At 43.0% G+C, this 20452-nt stretch overlaps 1 long non-coding RNA gene across 8 annotated transcripts in view; it reads right to left on the bottom strand.

Moving 5' to 3' along the window:
• Window positions 1–20452, bottom strand: part of LOC140914428 (uncharacterized) — a 110777-nt gene that overhangs the window by 50354 nt on the left and 39971 nt on the right. For all 8 annotated transcript variants that reach the window (XR_013636045.1, XR_012159851.2, XR_013636044.1 and 5 more), the window contains one exon: window positions 10861–10959. This is a non-coding gene — a long non-coding RNA (uncharacterized LOC140914428). The remainder of the gene's footprint in view (window positions 1–10860; window positions 10960–20452) is intronic.

The following is a 20452-nucleotide window of genomic DNA, read 5'->3' as shown; positions in this document are numbered from 1 at the left end:
TGGATGGATGCTTGGTGTGGATAATAACTGAATGATCAGGGAGGTGCCGGCCTAAGAATCCAGTGTCCATCAGCTGAAGAAGGCATCAAGTGGAAATAACTAGAGGACCCCCGGAGGGCAGACTGGAATCCACCCAACAGCCTCAAGAATGGGAGACCAAAGAACAAGATAACATCTGGCAGCATGGAGCCATCAGGAATGTGCCATCTGCTCACTGATTCAGCAACAGCATGATGAAGCAATTCCCATAGACTGACATAGGAAGAAATTCCTATAAAAATGGACTCTAGAAAGTGAGAACTTTGGGGTCTGATTCTGCAAATCAACTTCCAGGAGCATCAGATGAGCATCTGACAAGGCCCTGCTCCCTCCTCATGTCCAGGCCACCTGGCCAGTGGCTTGGCATGAGCAACTCTAAGGCTGGTAACTTGATAACAACCTTGCAGAACCTCTGTGTGTGTGTATGAATGAATGTGTGAATAAATATGAAATTGAATGGAATGTTATAGCTATAACTAACTGCTTACTATGATTCTTTCTGTATTCACAATAAATGTGGCATTTTGCCTTTTCCCCTTTAATAAGATCCTGCAGGTTTTTTATTTTATTGGTATAGCAAGCTGTGATACAAAAATCAAAACAAAAAATACAAAAGCAAGAAGGTCGTTAAGTGAGGTGAAACTTGGGGTATGCAAGACAAATGAGACTCCTGCAAGGGGTACAGTAATCTGGAAAGGTTGAGAACCACTGATGTAGAAGTAGACCCCAGCCTCTCACAGCTCCTTGATGTGTGTTAGACCAGCTTCAATTTCCTTACACCTGGGTAGAATGGGTGGCGCAATAGCTAAGTATCAGGAGCACACAGTCCATCATGTAGCTATTTTTCAATTTCAGCTTAGTCTACGAAGTGGTTATTTGTGACCCTGCTTCTGTGTAGACTTTTACTGCATGTACGGCATGGCGTTCGGCTGCCATGATTTATTGAGTCAGGATATTCAGTGCAGGTTGATTAAAATGTCTGGCTTAAATTTTCTGCATTCCTGCACTATCCCTATTCCATATACACATGTGCAGGAAGCAAAAGAATCTAACTTATTATAGCTTTGAGTGTAGGGAAGTAGTGACTTGGTGAACAATGGCACTTACATAAGATGTTATTGTTTACAACAGAGGTTTGGAAGAGAGATATGGCAGGCAAACAATGCTTCACAAAACATTGTGCCATGTTCCAGCCTTGGGAGGAGGAGATAATGAGAATAAAAGGTTTGTGGAGAAACAGGACTTCTTACTGTCATGGTATCATAAGGTACATCTACACTGAACACTCCTGTTGGTAACAAGTAGCATACCTACACTGCACGCCCCCACAGCATGAATATGAATTGCAGTGTAGATGAGGAGGCACTGCTCATGTGAGTAAAGACACACCTGAACTCTGAGGGTATGTACCTGAGTATAGACCAGGGATGGGCAAACTTTTTGGCCTGAGGGCCACATGTGGGTATGGAAATTGTATGGCGGGCCATGAATGCTCACAAAATTGGGGGTTGGGGTGCGGGAGGGCAAGAGGGCTCTGGCTGGAGGTGCAGACTCTCGGGATGAGGGGTTGGGGGTACAGGAGGGTGCTCTGGGCTGGGACTGAGGGCGTGAGGAGGATTAGGGCTGGGGCAGAGGCATGGGAGGGGACCAGGGGGGTAGACTCCAGGTAGCGCTTACCTCAAGCAGCTTCCAGAAACAGTGGCATGTCCCTGCTCCAGCTCCTACGCGGAGGTGCGGCCAGGCGGCTCTGCGCACTGCCCTGTCCACAGGCGCCGCCCCTGCAGCTCCCATTAGCTGCAGTTCCCAGCCAATGGGAGCTGCGGGGGCAGTGCTTAGGGGGGGCAAGCTGAAGTTCCCAGCCAGTGGGAGCTGCGGGGGCAGTGCTTAGGGGGGGCAAGCTGAAGTTCCCAGCCAGTGGGAGCTGCGGGGGCAGTGCTTGGGGGGGCAGCATGCAGAGCCCCCTGCCTGCCCCTACGCATAGGAGCCAGAGGGGGGACATGCCACTGCTTCCAGGAACCATGCACAGTGGGGCAAGACCTTGACTCCACTCCCTGGCTGGAGCGCTGGAGCAGGGCAAGCCCCAGACCCCACTTCCCAGCGGTAGCCCGAGGGCCAGATTAAAATGTCTGGAGGGCCAGATGTGGCCCCCAGGCTGTAGTTTGCCCAGCCCCAGTATAGACCCTACACAACTCTCTACAGCTGAAGCTGTGCCTCTCCAATCTACACCGCTGTTTTCCCTGCCACAGTCACTGACTCCAGCAGCAGGGACAGGCGCTGTCAGGCTCCCCAGTGGCAAAGCCTTTCACCGACACATGGAGCTCCACACCACAGTATGGATGCAGCCTGTTTTTACCGAGGCAGGTAGCTACACAGCCTACACACTGCTGCAAGTGCGGTGCAGTCTAGATGTAGCCATAGAAGCAGAGGTGAAAGATCCTGGGTCTCTAGTTAGAACCTGGATAGAAGGAAAGCAACTGAATCTTTGGCTGCACAACAGCTGGAGACTGGAAGAGTTTGAGACACAGGGATAGTGGCCACTCTTTCCCCTTTCACCAATGACAGCACTAAAAAAAAAAAAAAAAAAAAAAGCTACCCACTCCCAAGCACTCAAATGGTTACTTGCAGTGAATGATCACTCACGAGATTACTGCTACAAACTCATTTCTACATCATCTCAACCCAGGGGACAGTCAAAAGCTGTCTTCAGTGAATCAAGAAAAATCACCCACCATGTAATTTTAACTTGTCCCCTATTGAAGACACTTTTAAAATGTCTTCAAAGAATTGCTCCAATTACTGACTCTCCCACAGAATATTTTTAGACTTAAAAGTGGAAGAGACCTGACAACAGTATTTAACTCTGGCAAGAAAACGTGGCTAGTCTGTAAAAGCAAATGCCAAGTAACGAGCTTACTATCCAGTGAAGTTCTCTGTAGGTTTCCTGGATTTAAGCAGATTTTTAAAAGAAAACTACCCTTAATGAATTTCTTTATGACTGGGAGAAAATTAAATGGAACTGGAACTTTGTCATTCTACTAACATTTGGATATATAGTCCTAGTTTTGCTCTTTGTAGGCTACTTAAATTATGATTGTATGGAAGAACTTGAAGTTTAGGTGTAAGATACATCTGTGACAGGATGTACCAGGCATTTGCTGCCCCCTGCAGGAGGCACCACCACTTTGGTGCACCCCACCCAAAGGTGTTCTTTTGGGGAAAAAAGCGCAGCAAGTTTAGACATTCAGGAGCTGCCTAGGGAGGCCACCCAGGATCAGCTGCAGGCAGAACAACAAGAATTAGTCCTCCAGCAGCTAGCAGGGCTGGGAGCGAACAGAAGCTAAACAGAGACCAACAGACACAGTAAAAAAGGCGTGTTGTTCCTCCAACAGGGCAGTTCTGGGTGAAGCTAGGACAGGGGAGGAAGGATGTCCCTGTCTTAAAACCTAAAAGCCTGGCCTGGGGGTAGAGGCCTAATCCAGGCTGCACCTTTTTAATGAGTCAGCAAAAGGCTGTTTTTGTTTACAGCATAGAACCTAAAGCCTGGGTGGCCACTGAGCATCCATTTGACTGCTGCAAAATTACAAGGAGTTTGTTTGCAAAATACTCCACTGGTTAAGATAAACACAAGGCAGTCTCCCATGCCCTCTTCTCTGCAAGCTGCTCACAAGAGCTCAGCTCTTAAGTCCATAGCAGAAGGGAACATTTTTTTTTAAATAATATCTGCCCCCACCCCTCAAAAAATATTTTGCTTTTAAATTTTGCATAACATTTTTGTGTTTCCAACTATAAATAAAAATGCTTAGAAAGAAATTACAAAATTGTGTAGAGTGGATCAGAATTTCTCACACAGTATGTCATTTCACATCTTCCTCTTCCAATGAATCAGTGACAAATCAAATATAGAATCCAAGTCTCCAGATTCCTTTACTAACTAATTATTCCACATCCCCAAGAATACCTCTAAAATTCTGAAGCCAGCCAGCAATCTCTACAGTACGGAGACTGAGACCTCAGCATCTGACTATGTCCCTATTAACTGCATAAAGGAATACAGGAAAAAGCATTAAACACAAAACCTTGTTCTCAGTGGGGGAGGGGGAAATCAAGAGAAACTGATTTTATTTCACACAATATCCAATTGCCACTGACAGTCTGGATGAAAAAGAGTAAACAGTGAAAGGGGATAATAGACTGTTTCTTAAAGAAGCTGTCAGCCCTGCAAAATAAAAAATCCCAATAGCAAGCTAAATGATTTTTTATAACATGTGTGTCCTGCTCAACATATATTGATCTTCACTAACATCTTAACTTCCTGTCTGGATACCCTATTGCAGAGTGGTCTTTTCCACATTTCCCATGTGTTTGGTTGGCAGACAAAACTGGATTATGCTAGTATTCTGGTACAGCCCTTATGAACTGCACTAAGGCTCGCACTTAAAATTTTAGGTGGCTAGAGCTATGTCGCTTGGGGATGTGAAAATTCACACCCATTAGTGGCATAGCTATGCTGACCTAACCCCCCAGTGTAGACGTTAGTCGTTTGATGGAAGAATGCTTCAGTTGACCTAGTTACTGTTGCTCAGGGAGGCGGTGTTCCTACAGCAATGGAAAAACCCCTTCCATTGGTGTAGACTGTGTCTATGCTACGGGGTTATGCTGGTATAGCTATGGCGCCATAGCTATGCTGGCATAGTCCCCGTAGTGTAGACCTGGGGTTAGATTCATTGATGTGTTGCAGTTGGGTACAATATAAAACAGCCTTCTCTTCATGAGCCAGTATATTTATGCCTGTTTCTGTAATTTTCACTCCATGCAGCTGAAGTGGGTTTTTTACCCACGAAAGCTTATGCCCAAATAAACGTTAGTCTTTAAGGTGCCACCGGACTCCTCGTTGTTTTTGTGGATACAAACTAATATGACTACCCCCGATACTTGACACCATAAAGTTTATCAGACTCATTTAGTTCTGTAGCAGAAAATACTAAGCAAGTTACTCAAATACAGACTGTTTTACCATTTTTGTATTAGCAGGGAGGCTTGCAAATCTTCTCTAGCAAAAGTGCCATTCAGCAGTTAAATTTGTTGAGCCATTAAGGTTCAAAAGTCGCCGAAAGTTGAGCCCAGCCTCAGTGCTCTGAGTAACAAAGACAGAACCACAAAGGCCCAGCACTGAGGTGCAAAAGGCACGATGCCTGTGTTGTAAGTTTCTTCATGTCTATCAACAACCCCAGTGGATGATGTGCAGTAGTCAAAAATCCTCAGTATGACCCTCCATTCATAGGCTGAAGGAGCTGTTTTGCTAACAGTCAACATTACAGGTCTGATCCTGGGGCTGGAAGTAAGACCCTAATGCTGGAGAGCAGACCATGATGATTTGCTCTTCTCACAGGGTGAGAATCTACCCTGGTGATTAAATCCCATGATATCACTCCAGCATATGGCCCTTTCTAATCTGCGACTTCACTAACGTGCAGTAAAGCCATCAGCAGGCAGTGTATCAGAATAAATGAATCCAAGTTCCCCTCACTTTCCAGGCATTGAAGTCACCAAGGAGGACTCTAACCAAATTCTTCTAGAAGCTTCCCTGGCATGCACAGTGTCTGCATATTCTTCAAGAAAAACCTAAAACTTGCTGATGCTTTGCATGTAGAAGACCCAAACGCTTAAAATACACAAGCCTCGAGACTCCTAGTCTGGAAATCATTCCAGGGGAAACGTTCTACACCCGGCACTGGTTCTAGAAATGAATAGCCACTGCACCTCTGTTACATTACAACTGGCACTCTGAAGAAAAACCAAGAGAGACCAGTTAATACATCAAATGAAACCAAGTTATTATCCAGCCAGGTCTCTAATGTTGTACATAGAATCATAGAATATCAGGGTTGGAAGGGACCCCTGAAGGTCATCTAGTCCAACCCCCTGCTCAAAGCAGGACCAATTCCCAGTTAAATCATCCCAGCCAGGGCTTTGTCAAGCCTGACCTTAAAAACCTCTAAGGAAGGAGATTCCACCACCTCCCTAGGCAACGCATTCCAGTGTTTCACCATCCTCTTAGTGAAAAAGTTTTTCCTAATATCCAACCTAAACCTCCCCCACTGCAACTTGGCATGCAACACATGCCAGACCTGTTGGGACTATCTAAGATTAAACCCTAGATTTATTTACCCAGAGCATGTGAAGCAGTTTTGGAGCACTCCAAATCCCTTCAAGCATCAAGTTCTTTGATTACAAGTAAATTTGTAAACCTTGACACCAATCTTTTCCAGTTAATAAGGGCTAGCACTTCTTTAACTTATTTGCAGTAAGACAAAGAACAAGATCTGGGCTTAGAACCTGATCTCCTTGAAAAGAGATTTTTATTAGTCTCTGCACACAAAGAAGTAAATCAAGAAGTAGGCTAGAGGTAACTGCTCATCTAGAAATCCCCCCTCCCCCCCAAATTATACATCTGAGGTAATCAGGAGTCTAGGCTGGAAAGTCATTTTAGCTGCCTCAGATCCATTCAAGAGCAATGCTACAAGACCCAGAACTGCCAAGGACCTTATACCAGTGCTCAGACAGAGCCCAGTCTGTACGCTGTTCCCTCCTGTGCAGAGAGACTGCCACCCACCCACCTCAATGGATGGGAAACTTTATTGTCCCAATTGCGGTTGGCCCTGCCACAGGTGAACTGGGTAGAACACATGCTGAGGGAAAGCAAAGGTGCCCCTCCCCTTCAAAGTTTCTAGCCACCTATTGGCTATCTTGGGGAGGAAGGGAGCTGATTGGTCCCTCACCCTCCTTTTTCACTAATTTAAACCACAGCCCAGGCCATGTGTAGCTTCTTTTTGCTCTGTAGATTCCAGCAACCCCACCCTCCCCACCCTGTAGTGGTAGCCTGAGAGCTGTTCTTTGCTGTTGCTGGAGGTCTACCCGATTGCTTGTTTTGCGGTTGGAAAGGAATTTTTCTTCCCATTTCCAAATTGGCAGAGGCCTAGGAAGTTCTTCACCTTCCTCAGAGCATCCTGGAGGCACAGTTAAGTTAAACAGGAATAGGCTTTAATAATGAGTGATAGCACTTCGTAAGAACGTTAATTCATTTGAACTCACAGACGGTTTCCAGTGCAGTTAAAAGGAACAGTTCCTGGGATTTTACTGATGGACCTTGTGCCCAAGAGACAGGGAATAACCTTGTGGCCTGTGCAGACCAACATCCCCACTTTTAGTATCCATTGCCCCCTCACAGGGGTAGGGTGGATAGTAGGAGTCAGAAAGGAGAGCCGAGTCCCAGTGGTAGACTGAGGAGAGGCTACCCCAAATTAAGGGTTATATGTAGAAACCTTGTAACCCCTGCACTGGAGCCATTTACCTGATTGGTAAGAGTATGGGTGACAAGGTGGGCAGACCCTCCCCCCTGTGTTAATTTTAATAAAGTTGTGGCGTGCCACTTAAACCTCATCTCTGTGTTTGTCCTCATTCGTCGCTGTTTACACATCTATCACTACACAATCCATCTCCAGCCAGGGAACACACTGCTCCAGCACCTAGCATCATCTTCTACAAATATATCAATAAGTCTAGGACTGAAGAGGGAAAAAAAAGGAGTCAAACCGAGGATGCAAGAAACCTTACAAGTTATCATTTGGGACCCTGCATTGAACTATTTAATTTGTAACCCCTCCCTCAAAGCTAATCATCTGAACAAGCTGCACCTAACTGATCTCAGGTGGCAGTCAGCTGCCAATGACCCTGGGACTGAGCAGATTTTTGCCATATTTCTTAGTGTACAAATGGCTTCTGAACCCTGCTGGACAAGACCTGAATCCCTGCTTATTTTGAAAAGAAAATGTCACACCGGACTCAAAAAAGCTTCCAAGTAGAGACATCCGATTAAAGGATTTCCAGGGGCCACTTTCAAAGAATTTGGAAGGATGGTCGCTAACTGTATTAAAGCTGTATTTGAGGATTTTGTTGTAAGTCAGTGGGGCTTGTTTTGTAGGTTTAATACACATGATTGTTTTTCAAATTCAGAATACAAGAATACTGCACTGGAGAATCTTTAGCTTGATGAGACCAGGACTTTGAACTCTCCAGTTTGAAAAGGATCAGTGACCATCTTTCAAAAAAAATCTCAAAGTGGAACAGCCTACAGCTCAATTATTTCATGTATTATCCACATTCTTCATTTACTTGAGTCAAATACTATTTGTAATACAGTATTACTGACTCTTCTTGGATGCACAGTAGACAACAGTAATACAGCAACTGCTCGTTCTTTCACGTGTGTTGTGGTTTCTGGAAACAAGAGACTGGGGCTAGCTAGAGTATTGTGATTTATATTTAAAAACTTTTAAAAGAATTGAATTCAGGAGCATGTAGGCCCTAAGGGCTCCATCCTTGGATACATAGGAAAGTTGAATAATTTAAATAAAAGCACTTGTCAGCCCTACAGTTACTGTCATTCCATCTCTACAATACCATCTGTGAGAGTCAGAGAGTCTTCCAAGGGTGCCCATGGCGCACACAGTTACTATCCAAACATCAGGGCTGAGTTTCATCTGTATATTTGTCACATTTAAATAATTGCAGGGCTGAGTTACAAGGGGAGCTTTGATACTTCATCACAGGAGAGTCATTCAGATGCAAGTGTCTTCCCACCACCTAACTAGCTTTGGCAGCTTATCAGTTTTCAGTAGTGTTGCCTGTGGTACAATTCACTTAAGACAACCAACTGGAAGTTCCAGTGGAGTCTGTTTCACAGCCTATGGGTAATATAGCACGAGAAACACTGAGACAAGTATGACTGAAGAGGTGGGCACTGTGCAGACTACTTGCACACAGTCTCTCTTCCACTGCTGCATACCCTGGGACAGTAGCAGTTAGAGAAAGTAGCTGAGAACTAGAGAAGGCAGCATCTGATCCTTAAAAAGCAACAAAAGGAACAGAGGACTGGGAGGGTGGAGGAGGGTTGTCTAGTGCAATTAGAGACCAACACATTTCAAAGAATCAGGAAAACACCAGGTTTTTCCACAGTTTTCAGGCACATATTATTCCTTTTTTAATATACACACAGTCTCTGCAGGTTTAGTGCCACTGACTTGGTCAGTGCACAAGAGATGGTCTATACAACAGGCAATAGAGAAAGTAAGATTCACTTATTCGTTTTTCTGTTTGCTTATGAAGCTTGCAGGCATTAATCTAAAAAAACAAAAAACAAATTAAAAGGTACATGTTTCAGAACAGAAATCTCTTACGACACTAAGTATTTTGCCCAGCCAGAAGGCTCTGAATAATTGCAATAAAATTCAAGTCTAGCTGAATTGATGGAATATATTCAAAGGGGTCAAACAAAATATTTTAGACAGTTATAATAGTGAAAATACAATAGAACTATACTCCAATTCACAGCTTGACAGCACAAGACATCTCCACCCTTCATTGCAGTAAAGAGATATTAAGCAATGTGCTTTCAAGTTTGACCATGTAATATGTTGTTACTTGTGCCATAATGATTTCCCTTACTACTTTCTTTTTAAGTTAATCTTATCATCCCCAAGTCAGTTTGAGTAGTTAACTCAGTCTAAATGCACAAGGTGACAGTGCAGAGCTACATATAGTAAAAGAGACAAAAATCAACTTTCAAAACATGGTAAGAGGTGATCATGCTACTTACAGTGCAAATTTAGGAAAAAAACCCACAAACAAGATGTGGACAAATACTAAAACTGAATGACTCATTGGTCATATAAGAGCTTTACATTTAATTCCCTTGCAGTGTGAATTCCGTTAGCACTTCAAAGACAAAATACCAGTCTTAACCAACATTGCTACAGAACTGAAGGCAGAGTACATGCAAGTATTGTACTTACATAGTTCTTATAGAAACCCAGAGGAGGGTTCTCCTATAATCAAGATTTCAGTTGGATTTGTCACTTATGAAACATGCATTCATGTGTAATTTAACTGAATTACACAAGCCCACTAAAGGAAAGAAAGTCTACTCAATCTGAACTTTCATTGCTCCTGTTTTTAAAATTATAACCGTATATATTTCACTATTTAGATCAGTGTCACAAAACAAATCTCATCTTCCAAACTTTTAAAAAGTCTTAAAAATTTAAGTACAACTAAACAATTAAAATAAAAGCACTTGCAGAAGAAAATGGAACAAAAACTACCGAGTGCTTCAATTGTAAGCCTTGGGTATTTTTCAAAATTAAAAATTTTAACTCACAAGCAGGTTGAAAATAAAATACACCTATCAAAATATTTTTACATCCCTTTCCAGCTGGAATTGTAAAGCTTAAATTCAAGGCACTGTACTCCTGCCAGGGTTAATATGATTTTCTAGTCATCAGTTCAAGTACATTAACTTTAAAGACTGCAAGTGTAAAATAGAATGAAGTGTTATTAGCAATGAAATGTGAACAAATATTTCCATAAACAAACTCTTTTTTGAAAATGTGTCAGTGATTGCTTGATGCAGCGTGTGGCTCTGCATGCTATTAGGCCTGAACTTGGTGCCAGCAATAGAACCATACCTCTTCAAACACATATGGCATCTATAGGGTCTCACACACACACATACACACACACCCCATTACAATCTATCCAAAGGCAACAAAGATGTGTTATTCTTATGTTCAGGTCAGGTGGATTGGCAGCAGGTTGCCCTCGTGAAACTGGATTGCCAAGAGCTGGGAAGTATGCCTTGCTTTGACCCCCACCAATCCCCGGTTGTGCCCACCCACTGTATTCCATAAAGTGGTGGAGGGGAAACTCCTCTGTATTGACCAAGAGGCATCACACAAGGTGTTGCTATGTCAGAAAGAGCAGTACCTGGTATGGAAGGTGAAACTCCAGGAGTTAAATGCAGTGGACAAAGAACAAGACACTGGAACAATGTACTTTCCCCACTTCTGGTCTTAGAGAATTAACCTACAAAAAAAAAAAAGAGAAAAAAGCAATAGCTGTCAAACTTATGTTATCTTAACTGAAGAATGAGGATTATTTATTTCGTTAAATTATGAATGTATGCAGAACTGGTCGTTTTCAACCCAACAGTGGCAAATGATTCAGCTCTTATGTTAGTCTCACTCCCTCCAGTGGCTAAGGCTTTGAATGACAGGGTGAACACCACCTCCTCCTTTCGGCACTGACTAATCTAAACCCTTCTAGGTGAGGCATAGATGGGAAATGAGTGTAAAGAATAAACTCACAGCAAAGTCCTTGGCCTCTCCACTATTAAATAGCTAATACTGGAATCTTCTGGTAGCCTCCAAGCCCTTTAAAGTTACTCACTGGACATGCAAGAAGGGGGTACATACTAATTCACCCTCAGACTTTATTTTCCCTAGGGACAGGATCAATTTGGGAAATTGAAAACCTTTTGATGTAGAAATGTGGATGCCTGTACACATAATAGGTAGTTTTCTACCTACTGTAAAGGGCCAGGCAGTCCAGGATATGCCACTGAACAGATGAAAGAAATGAACACATTAATGCCACCAAAGCAGTTTCTAGTAAAAAGTTATCTGCAAGATCCCCTACTCCTGCTAACACTTGTGCCTGACTAACACAAACAGAACCTTATCCCAATCCCATTTTAAACTTCTTTCACCCCTCCAAAAGAAGGTTTTTTTAAAGTTGCCGCACAACTGGGGAAAAAAAAAAGAAGAAGAAGAGAGTTTGCACAAAGTAGCTCAATCAGGTTGCTTACTGAAGATATCTGGAGTTTGCACAGTGGGGTGAGGGAAAAGGACTTTCTTTTCTAAACACAAGACAGCTGGCTTCCCGAGAATTAAGAGCTCAATAGTAGCGCAAATACAACAGAACAATTACAGTACAAGACACTGTCTAGTTTCCCTGTGGACTGGTATGACTGGGCCCATTCACCTCCTGGGAGTGCCTCCTGTCAGTTGGGTGTGAACCTCCACTTCCTCTGCTCATGTTGCCCCCTATCGGTTGTTGCCCTCATCAGGCGTAGGGTTGCCAGGTGTCCAGTTTTTGACTAGAAAATCCAGTCAAAAAGGGGACCTGGCAGTGTCCTTTTAGATGTTCTGACCAGACATCAGAAGTCTGGTTATCTGGGTGGAGAAGAGGTGCTGGGTCATCAACTTGCATGAGCTCCTGCTCAGTTGGGGCTACCTGCACCTCATAGGCAGGCAGGCTTCGTGTCAAGCTGCAGCTCCTGTCCCAGCCCCAAAGCAGAGGAAGTCCAGCTAGGAGATGGGGGAAGAGGATCGAGCAACAAGGTAGGGGGAGAAGGGAGAGCAGTAAGTGATGGGGGGGCAGAGCCTCAAGGGAAGAGGGAGAGCAGGGTGGGGTCTGGTTTTAAGCAATTAAAATTGGCAGGTCTTCAGTGACTCAGTCATCCAGCTATGTGTCAGTCAAATGCGTGACTGAACAAACAGAATCTTTCTGGGCTAAAAAGGTCCAACAGGGCTTGTCCCTGGGCCCTCAGTATTGTCTTTAGCCTTGTCTCTGGGCTCAGCCCTCAGCCCCTTCTGGACTTGTTTAAGTCCATGTCTGCCCTGATATAGAGCAGTTAGGGCTGCCAATTTTAGTTGGATGTATTCCTGGAGGTTTCATCAAATGACAATCTTTAATTAAAGATCTATCTTTAATTCCTGAAGACTTCAGGACAATCCTGGAGGGACTCAATGCATCTGAAGAAGTGGGTTTTTTTACCCACAAAAGCCTATGCCCAAATAAATCTGTTAGTCTTTAACGGTGCCACTGGACTCCTTGTTGTTTTCCTGGAGGGTTGGCAAACTCTAAGAGCAGTGCCCCCAGGGCTTCCTCCCTGGATACTCTAAGTCTTGCCCTTTACTTGAGCCTCTAAACAAGACTTATCCACTTCTCAGGACTTACACCACACTGCAAGTGACTGATGGGGGGACCTGGGCCTGGCCACTACTGCAGGTCCCAACCTAGGGACTCTATAAATAGTGGTCACATGCTGCTTCCTACAACTGTTGCTGCTGCTGCTATTCTTCTCTGGGCTATTTCCCACCTAGCCCCTTCCTTTTCGTGGGTTCTCTATTTGAGCAGGGTGTCTTCAGGCCTCCTTGCCTGGAGAGTTTCACAGCCTTCCACTCTGTATTACCCTTCTGGTCCCAGACAGCAACTGTATTTCTCAGGAGCCCTGCAGCTCCTTTTAACTGAGCCTGCCGAAATCTGAGTGGCTGCATCACTGCCATTTTTCTAGGCAGGCCTGGACAATCCACCTTTACTGATCCTTTTCTAGGGCGGAGTAGGGAAGGGCCACGAGGCCTCCAGCTGGGGACCTCAAAGGGCCTGATACACCCATCACTCCTGGGTTAGCAGGATTTTTATTCCCCCCCCCCCCGCACCACACACACACACACACAATGTACAACTTCCTGCTGTGATTTCACCAAGTCAGCACCTATTCCTGAAAGGTAGATACTGGTGTGTTTTAGTTTGGAAGTCTCAGTCTACATAGACTAGGTCAATCTCAAAAGGTTGGTTCAAGTGGGGAACTAAGGGCAAAAAGCAAGTGTGAATGTGTGCACTGGAGATTTGTGTCTGGCGGGGGATCTGGGTTCAGCTCTTTTTTATTTAAAGAAAATCAGGGACGTTGTAAGGTCTGAGGCCTTTTTTTGCAGCCATAGGAGGAGAGCAGCAGCCATGATCCAAGAAGCAGAAAGTCACGTCCTCACGTCCCATCTAAACGATATCAAAACAATGTCACATGGGGCTGTTAAGGTTCCCCTCCCAACAGTATGCACCATCACTAGATAATCAAGGAGTCTCTTAAGACGTTTAAAGAAAACTTTGTTTAATAGCATTCTGTCTGTCAAGGAATCACTTAACAGTTGTGGGTGTGAAATCTATTTTATTGTTTTACCTTTACAGTCCCTAACTTCTCTATTGTTTATCTGTATGGTTCCTTTCTGGTTCTTTGATTAATTATGCAACAGACAGAAACAGTTTTACAAAATTTAAATCAATTAAGGTGGGGATATGATTAAAGAATTGTTTCAAAATGGGCTAAGATTGATTAAAATTACAGTGTCGTAGTACTTTAGTTTAAAATGATTGGTTAAGGTACAGCTAAGCAGGACTCAAGTTTCACCATATAAATAAACTGGGATCCAAAAGGAAGGTCTTTGGAACCAAATCCAGGACACAGCCGTAAGATCAGAACTGCCAGACCTCAACACCCTGCCAATCTCACCATGCAGAAGCTGAAGTCCCCAGATGACCAGATCCTGACTGACCATCAGGAAAAGTTCATCTGCCTTTTGGGGAATTGTGAGCACTGTATGCTTAGTGTGTGCATTCTGTTTTGGTAACTGTTAATACCTAGAGGTTAAGGACATTACTATGCAAGGCTCTTTCACTGGTAAAAGATCCTGCAAACTGCAGAAGAGTACACCCTGAGCCCAGGATGGGTAAAGGTGGGTGCCTTTCCAGCTTGAAAAAGAGGAGACTAAGAGGAGATATGATAGAGGTATATAAAATCATGAGTGGTGTGGAGAAAGTGAATAAGGAAAAGTTATTTACTTGTTCCCATAATATAAGAACTGGAGCCACCAAATGAAATTAATGGATAGCAGGTTTAAAATAAGTATAAGGAAGTTCTTCTTCACTCAGCACACAGTCAACCTGTGGAACTCCTTGCCTGAGGAGGTTGTGAAGGCTAGGACTATAACAGGGTTTAAAAGAGAACTGGATAAATTCATGGAGGTTAAGTCCATTAATGGCTATTAGCCAGGATGGGTAAGGAATGGTGTCCCTAGCCTCTGTTTGTCACAGGGTGGAAATGGATGGCAGGAGAGAGATCCCATGGTAGGGAAAGGATGAAGGAGCCTAAATCAATCAGGTTACACCTTGAGCCCACAAAAGTGTAAAGGTGGGGTGTCCTACAGTATGCAGATAACAAAGTCACAGGGACTCTCTGCTTTTGGGAATGGATCCTTTGACTCTCAAAACGTTAATTTGTAAACAGTATATTAATATATACGATCTCAGTATGGTGGGTTTTAAGAGCAGTGATGCAGAAAAAGAGTCACAAAAAAAAAAAAAGAGCCATGAACCAGGTGTGACGGGTTTGGTCACACAGACCCCCTTGGGACTGTCACCTGACGTGCTGAGATTACCTCTGAGTCCATTTTCCCTCCCAGCTTGGGCTTCCAGAACCCTGCCTTGTTGAGCCAGACACGCTAGCCTGCTGCAACACAGACCCAGGTCTGGTCCACGCCCCCAAAGCTGCAGACCTTTAACTAAAAACTGCTCAGCAAGTTTCCTATCTCCAGCACCCAGACGCCCAGTTCCCAATGGGATCCAAACCCCAAATAAATCCGTTTTACTCTGAATAAAGTTTATACAGGGTAAACTCAAATTATCCGCCCTCTATAACATGGATAGAAATATATGCACAGCTGTTTGCTACCCCGGGTTCATTAATAAACTTACTCTGGGTTCGTTAATAAACCAAAGTGATTTTATTAAATATAAAAAGTAGGATTTAAGTGGTTTCAAGTAATGACAGAACAAAGTCAGTCACCAAGCAAAATAAAGCAAAAACACACAAATCTAAGCTTAATACATTAAGAAACTGTTTACAGGTAAAATCTAACCCTCACAGATGTTTGAATAAGCTTCTTTCACAGACTAGACTCCTTTCTTGTCTGGGCCCAATCCTTTCCCCTGGTACAGTCCTTGTTAGCAGACATCTTAAGTAGAAACTAGGGGTTCTCTCATGACTGGCAGCCCCCTCTCTCCTGCTCTACCCCTTTTTATAGCTTTGGCACAAGACAGGAATCTTTTGTCTCTCTGGGTCCCCAACCCGCCTTCTAAAAATGGAAGAGTGCCAGATTTAAGATGGACTTCAGTATCAGGTGACATGATCACATGTCCTGTGAGACCCCAGCCTCCATTCTTCCTGGGCTGGCCCACACATACCCAGGAAGGTTTGCAAGTAAACAGAGCCACCTACAACTAATTGTCCTAGTCAATGGGAGCCATCAATATTCTCAACCACCATTAATGGCCCGCACTTTGCAGAATTACAAGAGGACCTCAGAGTTATATTTCATATTTCTAGCTTGAGATACAAGAATGATACATGCATACAAATAGGATGAACACTCAGTAGATTATAAGCTTTGTAATGATACCTTACAAGAGACCTTTTGCATAAAGCATATTCCAGTTACATCATATAAGCATATTTCCATAAAGCATATGGAGTGCAACATCATCCCAGGATTCTTTCAACTTTTTTACACTGATATGTTTGCCCAAATGATTCATGTTTTATAGCAAAGAGACTAAAGTAAACTGAAAAGCAAAAACAAAAAATAATAATCATCACATGAACGGAGGAGTGTGTCTAAAACAGGATACATTTTCAAAATTGTTATTTAAGCTCATATTTTAAGATTCTAAAAGTGGTGCTTTCAAGCAAATTACTCTTCTACGTAACTGACAACTGATTTACTGTTTACATACTTCACTCCAATCTACAGTTTATGGTACTGCCACAACAAGCAATAGACTACATAACACTACTGGAAGTCACTAGATGACACTATTGCAAAGTCTTCCTAGCTCTTTATCTGAACATAATAAGCATTTCTCCACATTCTAATTCTTCTGTCAGCTGTGATCCAGCTTTTTTAGATGCTAAGAAAAATCACTGGTAAAGTCTGGTTTTACCTTGGTGTGTCTCTCTACTAAATCACTCCTAGTTATAGCTGTTTCTTACCAGTTATACCCATGCAGCTGGACATATTGTCTGGTACCCAAAAAATACACACACATACAGCCTCTATCTTATAAGTCACAACAGATTCATGTTAGCATTTTGGGATTTCTCTGCTGCCTTCATTGTGCAACCTAAAACAAAATGACCAAATTAACATGCTGTGAAATATGGCTGCCTTCCAGCTACTGCATCCTTTTACTTGCAGAGAAGGTTAACTGTCAAACTACTTTTCAATTACGTTTGTGTCACTTTCCAACCATACTGAATGAAGACTGAACGACATGATTTTAGTAAATATCTTTAAAGACAATCTCAGAGGTTTTCAGCAGATTATTAGCACTCCTGCCTCAGCATCTGAGTGTTGTATCACAGCCTGGGCCTTCAAAACAGTACAAGGGACACTGGATTCACTAATTTCAGTGAAACTGAATTTAAGTCTCTCTACCCACTTAGTTCATAAAGTTCAAGGCAGAACATAGCCGGATCGGAAATTCTTGTCCAAACAAAGATCAGTTTGAATAGCTATATCAGGATCAAAGTTAGGGCTGTAATCAAGATCAGCTGGGTATTTCATTCAGCCTGAGGATCCGATGGGTATTTCACTAGCTCTTTCTGATGTTCAAGTAGGTATTTCAATTGAAGCACACTTGAAGAATTGTGCCAGACTCAAGACATAGCAAAGCACTAGTGGAATTTTATCAGATAAGCTCCACCCTTCTCCTCCCCTCGCCCCCGGTAAACTGTAAAACTACACCAAATAGTTCCACATAAGAGTTGAAGGATCCTGTAATTTACTGTCCAGGAGTTGATTTCAGGAATAAATTCACAGCTGAGGCTGAATTATGTCACTATTTCACTTTCACCTTAATTCCCTGCTGACAGAATGAGTTGTTTTTGATCATTAGACGCTTGCTAGACCAGATGTCCTAGTCTTGTTGGCTAACTTCTTGTCACCTTTGCTGACAGCCATGTCCATTAGGGAAAATTCCTCATTTGGAATGAAGTTCTGGCACAGGCTCACTTTACCATATCCTAATAACTTCTGGATACGGAGCACTCACCAGTTACGAGTGTGATACACAGTACCTTTTGTTTTAGCAATAATAGGGAGTCTGTTTCAACTGCAATAGCTTTTCCTGATATCAGAATACGCAACACACACCTTTAAAGTATTCTCCATATACATGTCAAGGGGGGCCCTGACATCCACTCCCACCAGCTGGGGAACTGGAAAGACCCACAAAATCCCTGGGACTCATTGTTCAGGTGAGGTGCCCCCCCCCAGCACCTACACAGGTATCCAGGCAGCCCCCCCGAAACACACAAACACATGCACACACCCCTCCGTAGGCATCCGGCTCTACTGGAGGAATCAGAGGCTGGAGTACTGCTGGTCTTGAAGGCCAAATGGTACAACACCAGAACCTTGAGTCTATTATCTGTTAATGTTTGGGTGTAGAAACCACAACAGTTTTACTGAACAATGTGGAGACATGTCTTCCAGCCACTTAATAATGCTTCTGAAAAAGCTACGTTCTCTGGGAGGATAAAGGGGGAAGCAGAACTGTCCTTATACACTGGAACAACATTACAAGTGATGAGTGGTATTGAATCACGTGGCTTATCCAATTTTGAATGATTTTACATCATTCAAAGTGTTTGCCTATTAGCTTCCTTTTATGTTTCTGCTATTTGTTGTAAACATTTATTTTTGAAGCTAGCCAGGGCATACATATTCTGGATAAACACACAGGCCTCACAGTGAATGGATGTGTTGCACAATTGCACCTAAAGTCACATGGTGTACAAAGAGCTTGCCTGTCTGAGAACTTTAATGAAGTTTTAGACATGCTAAAACTATTTTATAAATAAAATATTGAGAGGGAAAGAGGTGATCAAGTTATTTTCTTTCCTTCCTTCTCTCCCCATTAATAATCATTCCCCATCACACACACTATACTTCTCATTTTAAGCACATTCCTAACCACACAAACAATGCATAATTACATATTAGGAGAGGCCTTTTAATGGAGTCAACATCAATTACATTTATATACAGTATATAAAGCTATCTCATCTACAGGAGCTGAAGTAAACATGGAACAAACCTTATTGCAACGACCAATGCAACCAAATTACAGAGAACAGAGTTGGTGGGGGGAATAGGCTCACTTTCAAATTTCACTCATTCTGCCAGAATGTTTCCTGTTATGGTTCTCTTATCTCTCCTCATGTCCAGGCCACCTGGCCAGTGGCTTGGCATGAGCAACTCTAAGGCTGGTAAGTATGATAACAACCTTGCAGAACCTGTGTGTGTGTGTGTATGAATGAATGTGTGAATAAATATGAAATTGAATGGAATGTTATAGCTATAACTAACTGCTTACTATGATTCTTTCTGTATTCACAATAAATGTGGCATTTTGCCTTTTCCCCTTTAATAAGATCCTGCTGGTTTTTATTTTATTGGTATAACAGACAAACAAGGGATGAGGTTTAAGTGGCACGCCACAACTTTATTAAAATTAACACAGGGGAGAGGGTCTGCCCACCTTGTCACCCATACTCTCACTAATCAGGTAAGTGGCTCCAGTGCAGGGGTTACAAGGTTTCTACCATATAACCCTTAATTTGGGGTAGCCTCTCCTCAGCCTACCACTGGGACTCGGCTCTCCTTTCTGAGTCCTACTATCCACCCTACCCCTGTGAGGGGGGCAATGGATACTAAACGTGGGGACGTTGGTCTGCAAAGGCCACTAGGTTATTCCCTGTTCCTTGAGAACAAGGTTCATCAGTAAAATCCCAGGAACTGTTCCTTTTAACTGCACTGGAAACCGTCTGTGAGTTCAAATGAATTAACATTCTTACGAAGTGCTATCACTCATTATTAAAGCCTATTCCTGTTTAACTTAACTGTGCCTCCAGGATGCTCTGAGGAAGGTGAAGAACTCCCTAGGCCTCTGCCAATTTGGAAATGGGAAGAAAAATTCCTTTCCAACCACAAAACAAGCAATAGGGTAAACCTCCAGCAACTGCAAAGAACAGCTCTCAGGCTACCACTAGAGGGTGGGGTTGCTGGAGTGTACAGAGCAAACAGAAGCTACACATGGCGGGTGAGGGACCAATCAGCTCCCTTCCTCCCCAAGATAGCCAATAGGTGGCTAGAAACTTTGAAGGGGAGGGGCACCTTTGCAACCCCTCAGCATGTGCTCTACCCATGGACAATGAATTTGGTAGGATCTTACACATAACTATGGAAATATTTGTCCCATATATTTGCTGAAATGCCACTTCCGGGCAGTTTAATATTATGTCAAAATTAGCACTGAAAAGCAAGTGAAGGTACAGATGTCAATCTCAATGGAAAGCATTAAGAAAGTGAAGTGAAATAGCTTTAATAAATGGATTTGAAAATATTTAAAATATAATTTTAGGTCAAGCTCATTTCTTCCACAGAGAATTGGAGTGCAATGATTTCACTTACAAACAGTAGTCTTTTCATTGGTAACATGGATTTTCTAGTCAGTAAAGTGTATTGTGTGTAAACTTACTAATATTCCTCTCGTCACACAAGAGACGGGCATCCCCCTCTTTTAAGTGATCATGCGTTCAGTCTGTAATATGGTTTCTGTGTGAGTCCTGCCACATTCTTGGTGAAAAGGACCAGTGAGAACATATGTATTTTGATGATCG

This window comes from Lepidochelys kempii, chromosome 7, assembly GCF_965140285.1.
Source record: "Lepidochelys kempii isolate rLepKem1 chromosome 7, rLepKem1.hap1, whole genome shotgun sequence".
NCBI classification, from domain to species: Eukaryota; Metazoa; Chordata; order Testudines; family Cheloniidae; genus Lepidochelys; species Lepidochelys kempii.
The sequence above is the reverse complement of the archived record's forward strand: the minus strand, read 5'-3'. Positions and strand labels throughout refer to the sequence as shown.